This window comes from Cucumis sativus, chromosome 5 (assembly GCF_000004075.3).
Source record: "Cucumis sativus cultivar 9930 chromosome 5, Cucumber_9930_V3, whole genome shotgun sequence".
In the NCBI taxonomy this organism is placed as follows: Eukaryota; Viridiplantae; Streptophyta; class Magnoliopsida; order Cucurbitales; family Cucurbitaceae; genus Cucumis; species Cucumis sativus.
The window spans coordinates 17,786,091-17,797,472 of record NC_026659.2 but is presented as its reverse complement, the minus strand read 5'-3'; the positions used below and the strand labels follow the sequence as shown (position 1 = coordinate 17,797,472).

Below are 11,382 nucleotides of genomic sequence, written 5' to 3'. Positions count from 1 at the left end.
CAAGTTCAACCATGTCACTAGGGCATAGTCATTCCTCCAAGTTCGACATAAATTGGTATGATGCATTGTAACTATTTTTTATACTATTGTATGACTCTTTTTATTTTGTAATCTCATTTGCATTCTTTTGTTAGAAAAAGAAAAAAGGTTGTGATGTCGATGAGGTAGAGGTATTCCATGAAACACATTTTTGTGAAAAATAAGGATGGATAAATGATAAGGCAAAAAATGCATACATAAGTTTGTTTTACCATGACTAAGTAAACTCATGTGTTATTCAATGTATCTAATCTAACTAGATCTTTCGTATACACTAGAAGAAAAACTAGCTTCTAAAGAGAGGGAAGAAAAAACTGTCGTAGAATGTCAAAACACGCGTTTTTGGCGGGAAAAAACGCTGTTTTCGGATTCTACCTTTCTGTGACAGTTATTTGATGTCATTAAAGTTAAAAACATTAAGTAATTGATTTATTTAAATTTATTAAAATATAACTTAATTTTATATTCCAAAAAAGACAAAACTCACACGCCCTTCTCTAAATCGTCTTCCTCTTCGACCCTCACTCCGCCGACCAGACCATCAGACGAACAACCACCGTCGATCTCTGAAAATGCCGTCGACCGTCTCCCAACGTTGTCTGTCACTGCCAATCATCGCCCACTGTCCATCTTTGGAACCAAGCGCCCGTCGTCGACGTCGGAGACATTTACTAAGGTTAGGTTTTGTTACTGTCTCTAATTCTTCTTCTTCTTCCTTTCCATTTCTTCCTTTCCATTTCTTTCTTTTTGTTGTTCTGTCTCTGTATTAAAACTTATTTGTTGAGGAACACTAGTTTTGATTGAATTTTTTTAAGGGTAGATTTTGCTTTACCAAAGATATGAACACCAGTCCATATTAAGCCATGGAATTCTTTGATTGTAAAATCTTCACCAAAATTTTCATAATTATTTTTGATGGCGTCATTCCAATTGTTTGTTAGTGCCGATTTCTTTGCAATCTTTAAAATTATTTTCTTTGTTTTCAAGAATTTGTGTAGGTTGGTGATGAAACATTTTGGTAGCTTACAATGTGTTTGATGAAATGCCTCAATGAAGCATTTGGTTAATTTTTGATTGATTTTTGTTCGTTCGAATTAGGAAATCAAGGCCAAAGGAGATGTCATGGCTATGGGCTGAAACCTTTTTCGCCTCTTTGCTTACTTGGAATCTGAATCCGTTCATCGTGTTTTCTCCGTCTTCTTGTATCGTTGTACACTGCCGCTTTAACGACGGTGTAATTTTTCGCTAGTGCAATCCGATTTGAGAAAATCTATTTTTCTTGAGTTATGCTGATCAATTACGTTTTATGACGCTTTGATCACGAGGAAATTGGAGCAGGATTGATGAAGAGGAAAAGTTTATCTTTATTTTTATGTTATGCTGATTTGTCCCTCTTGATGCTATACTTCTTAGATGTGGTTCTGAAGGAAAAGGAAAAATAATTTGTGGCTTGAAGCAGTAATTCTTCTATAATGTTTGTATCATTGTGTTCGTGTGCCCGTCTGTGTTTTTGTTTTATAAAAAATATATACTAGCTTCACTAGGCAAAATCAATATTGTACTTGTTTGTTCAAGATATTATTAGACAGAAATGGAAATTTTGAAGTCTCGAAACATAGATTACGAAATATGTCCACTCGAAATTATAATTAGATATAGCCAAAAACTTCATGTAATTAAAACTCTTGAAAATTTTTAAGAAGCTTGAAAGCGATATGTACAAGGTCGTGTGTGGTCAATGTGAGACTTGGTTCAAATATGTTCAGTTAGTTTTATTTTGCCGTCTTAGAATTACTATGACCTTGTGATATGACTATTGTGGAAATATACTGTCAAAGGTATGCTATGGACGTCAATGTAGAGAGGGCTGAAGATGTTCTCATGCACAAAAATCTTCTCTATATGGCACATGATCCTGCTACTCGACCTGCAATTGACGTCCGTCTCGTACAGGTAATGTCTATCACGAACTATTGATTATTGCACTAGATTTTCATATTACAGAAGTAATGGAATTTGATGTTACATCTCTCGCTATATATGTGATTAAGTAGTTTTTTAGTGTAATTTTGTTGTTTTATTTTGTCTGAACAGTATTTTTCATTTAATTTTCCGAGTGTTCTAAAAGTTAACCTTTATACATTCTGTATAAGAATTCTATCTAGTTCTTGCCGACAAAATGCAAATGTAAAAATTGGTCAACTTGCAGGTTCATTCATCTCCTGGCAGGAACTTTGGCAAAGTCAGTTAATTGGAGCTTGAAGGAAAAAGTGGACCAGGAGCGGTTTTCTGGTTATGACAGCAATCAGAGGCAGGGTTAAGTGAAGATTTGAACTTAGCTGTATATTTGGGATTTCAAGGATATTATAACTACAATTTTTTATTTTAATTTTTCTCCATATATAAGCAGACACCACCCCCCACCAGCATTTGGTTCATGAACACGGGTCGAATATGGTTCTGAGACCAGCCAATTACATGATATAGACCAATCGGGAACTTTCTCCTGGTAAATGATGGTCTGAGATCTGAGTAGTTTTTAGGACATGCCTCAATGGCTCTGTTCTTACAGTTTGTCCTTTTTTCCTTTTTATTATCTGTACTATAAATGCTTGATATCGTGACCTTAAAATTCTTTACCACCAAAATTTCAGTGATTCCTCCATGTCACTTTAATAAGAGTTCAATGGCCCCTTCTGTTCTTACTCCATCCCTCCCCCCCCCCCCCCCCCCCCAAACTTTTTCTCGGTAAATCGGAAAAGGTTTCGTTCTTTTTTTTCTTGGAATTATTTAACATATGTTGCATGTGGATTGGTTAACAATGAAAGATTTATGTATGCCCTTGGTTCTCAAGCACCATCCCAATACTTTCAGGCCAATGCATGAAATTACAATATCAACAATGGACAAGCCGAAATTGCTCAGTCAGGTAGACTCACTCTCTAAATTGTATAATTTTTGTTTTTACTAGAGCTAAGTAGCTTCTTGTAAAGGAGCATCTTACACACTAGTAGGGAGGGTCATTATTGTTGGAGGAACTAATGTTCTTAGTTAAGCGTTTATGCTTTTGGTAACATTCTCATGTTTGTAGCACAACTATTTGAAGAAAATTAGCTGTAAATACCGAATAATGATTTATTGGACTTAGCTAAATTTTTTATTATATGTGAGACATTTATAGCATAAATTACCTTTCAGTTGACGTCCTTACTTTTGAGATTGGGTTGAATATTCAAGAAGCACATGCTTTTTCAACAACAGATGGCTTTTCCTTGGATGTTTTTGTAGTTGATGGTTGGGTAATTGAGGTAATATAGTCTTCCAAGGCTTTTCTTTCTCATTTTCACACGACATTGAATGGGTTGTGGCAGGACATTAGATATTTTTTCAGTTCAGAATGGTCTTGATCTATTTTTTCTTAAAAAAATATTATTTATACCATCCATGAATTGATTTTTTACATGGAGTGTTGAAATTACAGGATACCAAGCAGCTAAAAGATATACTGGCAGAAGAAATATCAAAGATTCAGGTAGCTGCCAATATTCTTCTTAAAGGTTACATTCCTGAGGATGGTTATACTTCACCTCAGATGTTATTTGAATTCTAACTAGTTGAGTTATATAGAAAAGGCATCCTCTATTCACACCTTGCATTTTCCATACTGAGAAGCAAGACAAATTTGGAGTCAAGTTCACTACAAAGTATGTCAACATTCCAAGAGACGAAGTTGATGCATGGGAAATTGATGTGAGCCTGCTAGTATTTGAGAAGAAAATTGCGTCTGGATCTCTTAGTGATCTCTTAGTGAGTTATGTCTATTGATTTCGCCATTTCGTTAATGCACCATGTCTGCTTAGATGCTTATTGAGAAGTGTGATGCTAATGGTGCAGGTATAAAGGGACCTTCTATGGTCAAGATGTTGCTATTAAGCTTCTAAAAAATGAAAACTTGAATGAGACTGTCCGGCGAGAATTTGTTCAAGAAATTCATATCATGAGGTATTTATATCACAGTTTAATTTTCCACAATGCTGCTATCTGTTCTCTAATTCTTTCTATCTTTGTCTCTTGTATATATTTTCTTCTTATAAAAGTGATTATCGCAATTTCATAGTTTGCTAGTTTGGCTGTCTTATCGCCAAAAGGTGTTACATTATGTCAGGATTCTAACCCACTTTCTAATAAAACACTCAACAATGGCTAAACAGAGACAGCACCCTGTGATTCTTTATTTATGTATATAGCCAAAAGATACAGCTACAATATGAAATGAAAGCAAGAACAGTAAATAACAAGAACATACCAGCATCCTTTACAAGAAGGATACCCCCTCCCCTTTACGGCTGCTGCCGCCCCTCTTTTCCCTAAGGTTAACAAAAAAGATCCCTATCCCTATTTCCCAATCATTCTATTTATACTCACCCTCAAATTCCTACCCAGTGGGACCCACCTGCACATTCTCTTACTTCCCACTCATTCTCTCTCATTATTTGTTGGTGAATTTCCCTTTTTACCCTTCCTAACATACGTATGTATGATTGGGGGTCTCACACATTAATCCTATAAATATTATTGGGGCATAGGTAGTTTTCAACACGTATTGATATATGTCACATTATTTATATCATTAGTTTATCTTTCTTCTTTAACATCGAAACTAATGTTAAGTTCAATTTACCTGGGTAAAAAAAGTACCTGTTGGTGGTCAACAATCTAGGCCTTCACTCCCTCAGTAGTTCATCCGTTTCACCCTCTTGTTTCTAAAATTTGTAGAAAACTTCGGCACAAGAATGTTGTCCAATTTATTGGTGCATCTACCAGGCCTCCAAGCCTTTTCATTGTTACAGCGTAACCTAATTATTACACATTTTGTTGATATAATGCTGATGAGATTTGCCTATATTATAACTATGTAAATTAATCTCCCATGATTGTTAGAGTACATGTCTGGTGGAAGCTTACACGACTTTTTTACATCAACAAAAGGGCGTTCTTAGTTTTCCTTCCTTACTAAAGAAGTGGCAGTTGATGTGTCGAAGGGAATGGACTATTTGCATCAAAAGAATATCATCCATAGAGATCATCTAAAAGCTGCAAATCTTATTGATGGATGAATATTGGGGTAAGAAGAAATAAAACTTTTGCATTTACTTCGTGAGTTGATCAATAAGACGTGCTTATTAAACTTACCGAAGTCATTTTGACACGCTCTTCTGTTTCCTATTAGTTTTAAAAGCATGCTTACTGGTATTCAATTTGATGGCAATATTATGTATCTTCATTTCATAACCATTGATCTGCTGCTTACAGAATCATGTTGATTTCTGGATAGATCTAAAGACAATACTTCTAGTCTTTTCCATGCAATACTTTGTCTTTATTGGCCACTTTTATCTTTATGATCAATACCATATACCTGTCTAATTCTCAATGATTTATATGAATATGACCCTTTTAATGTCGATAACAGAATAATGAAAAGTACTGTACCAATCTTTGCAGCTATGCGTAATTGAGAGTGAACAGTGTAATGTAACCAATTATTGTTTTTCTTGGTCAACCCTGAATCCTTTCAACACTAAAATGTAATGTTACACGAGCATTAAAAGTACAGTCACTGTAAAACTCATCAATTTTAGGAAGTTATTTTGGGTAAAAGTAGGGTAGGTGCAAGATTGAGCCGTTAAATATTTAAAAGTTGACACATTAAAATTTTAATGTCATTGCTCTCCACTGTAGGCTCTGAAGTACTTTTTGATTCCAATGATTTTTCTTTTTATACAATAAATATCTATAGGCACAATCATTATTTGATTTTGCAGAGTAGCTAATATCAATTCTAACTAAGTTATTCCCGGGGTTGCTTTCTTAAGTGTGCTTCCTTTATCTTTTTTATTTTCATTTAATTAAATTTTCATCAGTTTGTTCTCTATTCCAGACCGATATTAAACCAAAATGTTTGACAGGTTATCAAGGTAGCTGATTTTGGTGTTGCTAGAGTGCTAGCTCAATCTGGTGTGATGACTGCCGAAACTGGAACATATCGTTGGATGGCTCCGGAGGTTAGTATCATGCAAATATATACTATTCACCCTATGGACATCAGGTGCTGCGTTGGCATTCATGAAAAGTGTAGATATTAGATTTCAACCAATGTGTAATGGATCAGATTTCTATGTACCTCATATTTTCATATTTTCATGGTCATATATGGTACACGTTCAGTTTCACACAGCACTAATATGGCTCGAACATCAATCCATTCCTAGGAAGTTTTTCAGATGTGCAATAGTTGTATTAAGAATTCTGGAAAGGAACTAAGAAAGAAGAAGAAACTTGTTTCTTCATCTGGATTGTCATTGATGATTTATTGTCGTTAATATACTTCAGAGTAGTTATTTATATAACTTTGGACTTGGAATCATAGAACTTTTTGAAGGCAAGTTTTCACAGTCTTGATAGCTCTCTATTTCAAGAGGAAATGATATTGGCATATCATTCACCAATACTAAAATATTATCCTGCATTTAGGTGCTTTGTTTGTAGATGCATTGCTATTCCTTATTGGGATGGTAGTTTTTCCTCCTTGTTTGTCTTCTGAATGTTTGTTGTTGGTGAATGCAAGGTTATTGAGCACAAACCGTACGATCATAAAGCTGATGTTTATAGCTTTGGGATAGTGTTGTGGGAGCTGCTTACAGGTGTCGTTTTTTATTTGGTTCTTGTTATTTGACCAATTTGTTCTTCATGCCAATTTGTTTTCAAGAATTTTGTTCGTTCTTTTATTTGGTTCTTGTTATTTGACCAATTTGTTCTTCATGCCAATTTATCAGGTGTCGTTTTTTAATAATCATGCAACTTTTATTTCATCTATTGAACATTTTAAATTTGTACAAGTGTCTTTCTATTGTTCATTTAGCTATGATGTACTATGTACCCCTTTTCTAGGGTCAATCTTGACCAAGGTCGAGGCCAAGTACACCTTTTTTTTTTAGTTTAAGATGTAAAGTTAGGAACTTTTTTTTACTTGATCTTAGCTCTAATTGAGGTTGATCATGCTGGCTTGGACTAGGGCTTAAGCTAGACCCCTTTTTGTTATTCTTGATTTAAATATTATGTTTCTTTCTTGTAGTCATCTTTAGTTATTCATTGACTGTACGTATGTGTTATGGATACTTATATTCATGTTGTCTTTGTAGGTTCAACTGGAGTCCACAACTTCATGAGTTTTTCTTTCAAAGAACATTTCCAGAGACGAACATTCTCGGTTGGTCGTTTATGCTTCTGCAGAAAATCTTGTCAAATATATTCTAATGCTATTTAAAATATTTTTTGATTAAGGGCTAGTATTCCGTACATGTGGATTATTGAAACTTGTATTAAGATGTACAAATATTATAAATCGTATTATAGTGTATATATATTAAAGTGTTGGCTATTTTTGTGTACATTGGTGTGAAACTTGTATAATTTCAAATTTGTCATTCTCAGCTACATTATTGTCATTTCAAATGGTTTCGTGTAATGGTGGAGCTGCATGGAGAACAGGAAAAAACTATAGGAAATTGAGAAATGTGGAACAGGAAATAAATGACGTAACAAAAGAATTTGTGATAGTTATTAGTTGTTGTAAATTGGAGAACGATGACAGTTATTTAACAAAATAAATTGTCACGATTGCTCTATATGTGACAGGAATAACATGTCGTCAATAGATAAACAATGACAATTTTTTTTCAAAAAAAACTGTCACGATTGCAATATATTTGACTGGAAAAAAATGTCGTCAATAGCAAAACAATGACATTTAATGTTATCGAAAAGCTGTCACGATTGCACAATCGTTGACTGGAAAGAAATGTCGTCAATAACTAAACAATGACATTTTTACAAAAAGAAAACTGTCGCGAATAACATATTCATGACAATTAATAAATGTCACAATAAATGAATTCGTGACATTTATTTAACTGTCGTTAATAAAGAAATGATGATAGTTATTAAATGTCATAAAATAGATTATGACAGTTATTTGAAGTCGTTGAACGTTGATTAACGACATTTATTTCATGTCATAAAATAACCTATTGCGACAGTTTTGAAAACTGTCGTCGAAGGACTTTCCATGACTCCCGCTTCTATGACTGAAAATAACTGTCGCGAAATTCGTTGACGACAGTAAATAACTGTCGTCGTAGACCACTTTTGTACTAGTGATAGTTGGAAATGCAATAAATCATTGCAAAGTGAATTGATACTGGTGTTAAGAGGATCTCTAGTGCAAAGACATGCCAAATTGTATTAGGGAGTCACTCAATGCAAACTGTCAACCCAAAAAGTGGTGAATCGTTAGACAGTAATGTGTCATCTACACATGAGAAAGAAAAGAATGAGATGACATACCTTAAAGAAGCAAATGAAATGTCAACCAATGAACTTGCAAAATTCGAATAAATGTGGTCTGATATAAAAAAAAAGTTGGATCTAGGAGAGAAAGAGGAAGATGCACCTTCAAACACTTAGGTATTTTTCTAAACTAAAATTTAAAGAATTACATTGTTAAAGCTTGTTTAAATATTATGTGTGGTTATCCTACAGTTACAATAGCCAATCATGCATACATTTCTAGTACTATCATATCGACCTCCAATATGTTCTATTAACACCCTTGTAAATAGTATTGTTTGTTCTTTATTTCTTTAAATATATTATTAAGTTGTATATTTTGTCTATTTAAATTTACATATTAAATAAATGTTCAACTTTTTATGAATGTGTTTCAACACTTTTTAAGTCTATTTTCCAATCTTTTAAATTTACTCATTTTGAATCTTTTTTAATTAAGTTTTAATTCTCTTTCTTAAATACACATTGTTTTTAAAGATTCTTTTTTAAATAATTCTTTTATAAGATGCTAGTCGTTTCGCATCGTCTTGGACACGTGGTATGAAAAGAATTTAAATCTCTAATTTTGTTATTGAATTTACGTGTCTTTTATGTTAGCTATGCTATAATTGTGTTATATTTATTTATTTACGAATTTTTTTAAGAAAAACAAAAAAACTAGCAACAAGCCACTAAAGTATAGAAACCAATTATACTTGAATTTAAGTGTAAATATTTGGTAGACTTTGTCATTTTTTACAATTCCCTCTTTATATTATTTTATTAGTTTTGAGTGAAGAATTAGATTCATTCACATCAATATTAACATAATTACTCAACTTAAATGAACTTCTATTGTCAATCTAAAGATTTTAACGTTTAATTCTCTCACTCTACAAATATTTAATATAGTATAAGTGAATTGTTGTTGACTAACGTTAGTGATTTATCCAATCACTGGTTATTTGGACAAGTTCTTCTCATTTAAATATAAATTTCATATGTTATTCTAAATTGATCATACATTAATTGGTTTAGATATTATATCTTTGATAGTTAAATTTCTCAACTCTGTATGTATTGTCAAACAAATTGGATGGAAAAAAGAATAATTTGATTTATTACACATCACATTCAAGATTTACCTTTTTTTTCCCTTTGAAAGAAATAAATGCAAGAATTTAAATTATTGATTTAAATGGAAGAATAGCAACATGGTAGAAAATTAGGTAGGGATCGATATTGATAGATGATTTCATTAGGGATGTGAAAATATAAATTTGAAAACAAAGATTAGATGGAAAATTAATTGCATTTTATGCTTTTTAATGCATTCATGGCATAATTTAGAAATTAGATTCTAATTTAATATAATTATCCAAAATTTAGAAATGAGTTGCAAGTATTAACTATTATCAATTCATTAGTAAAAGATTTTTTTAGGGTGATTATTATTTTATAATTTAAAATGGATTTGAAGTAGGAAAATTTTACCCTAAAAAATGAAATGAGTTTAGGACAATAATTAATTGATTAATAATATAGTTATTAAAGTTGACACAATTTAAAAGTAAAAATTTTTTGGATTCTATCGTTGATTGTCTTCTATCACTCCAGCATTATATGATTATGTTAGTAAATATTTTATAAAATTGGCTATTTTTAAAAGAATTTCATTAAAGTTTTTATGCGTTTTAGAGTAATTGTGGATTGAAAATTTAAAAAAACGAAGATTGGAATAAAGTGGAAAAGTATGAAAATATTTATTAAAAAAGAAAAGAAATAAAAATATTAATTACAAAGACCGCGTCTGGTTGTGAATGGGACGGTATCATGAGTCAACATTAGTGGTCTATATGTAGTTATTTGATCAATAAATACTTTTTTTAAATAAATTAATAAATAAGAAGTATAAAGACGAAAATCAATAAATATCGTAATTTTTATGAATCTTCACTCTTCTATAATAATAAAAATCGTTTTCTAGAGATAGTTGCTAAGAATATTTCAAGAAACTGGGTCCAAAATTGTCCATTACATAGCCAATTCTAATTTTAGTTTTGTAGGTTATTACACATTTATGGCTTTAAACTACTCATGCAACCCAAATATCCCACAACTCAACTATATCAATCTTTTATCCAAACACCTCTTCCATAAAATATTTACCATGTAGTCTTATTGAAAATTAAAATCCTAAATTATTTTATTTGACAACTTAATCATCTAAATAAATATAGAACCACTCATGTTTTTGTTAATACAGAAATTAGATCCGCCTTTGGAGGGTGTGATAAAACTTTCCAAAATTTGAGAATACTTTTTGGAGTTGTTTGGTTTGAGGATTTTGCATGGGAATTGCCACAAACATCTAATTCTCCTACTTCCTTTACCTTTCTCAACATGTCACCCGAGAGAGAAAGCTACTCTCCACAGGCAGGAATTTCTATTCCTTTACAAAACTGTGGGTTTTCCTTTTTTTCCATTTTTGTCTATTCTTTTTTAATTTATATGTCATTTCGTTTGGAATATAGATAATTAATTAATATTAATTTTATAAAATTAATAAAAATATTCATTTTAATAAATAAATAGTAATATATGTAAATGTTAACTCAACTTTCCAATAAAAATTATTAGAGGACTGAAATTACATTTTTACATAGTATTAATTAATTAGTTACAAATGTTTTAAATAAATTTGATTAGTTAGTGGGTAAAAACTTCATTTTTGACAGAAGAATGGTAAAAATCATAAATCCCATAAAATATTAATAAAATTTTAAATTTTATCAATATTAGACATTCATAAACATAAGTGACATTTATAGACAATTATAGAAGTTTATCGATTTTTATTACGGGTAGAATCCAAAATTTTGGTATAGTTAGTAAATATTTTAGTTTATTTCGTAATATTATTTTTTTTTATTACTTTATTTTTTTATTAAAATA

The 11,382-nt window shown here is 31.6% G+C and overlaps 1 long non-coding RNA gene and 1 pseudogene across 1 annotated transcript; both read left to right on the top strand.

Moving 5' to 3' along the window:
* The first annotated feature begins 1,376 nt into the window (after positions 1-1,376).
* LOC116403787 lies at positions 1,377-2,477 on the top strand. Its single transcript, XR_004216619.1, has 2 exons — positions 1,377-1,992; positions 2,249-2,477. It is a non-coding gene; the product is annotated as an uncharacterized LOC116403787 (long non-coding RNA).
* Positions 2,478-2,538: 61 nt separating this feature from the next.
* LOC116403925 lies at positions 2,539-7,757 on the top strand (annotated as a pseudogene).
* The last annotated feature ends 3,625 nt before the right edge of the window (positions 7,758-11,382 follow it).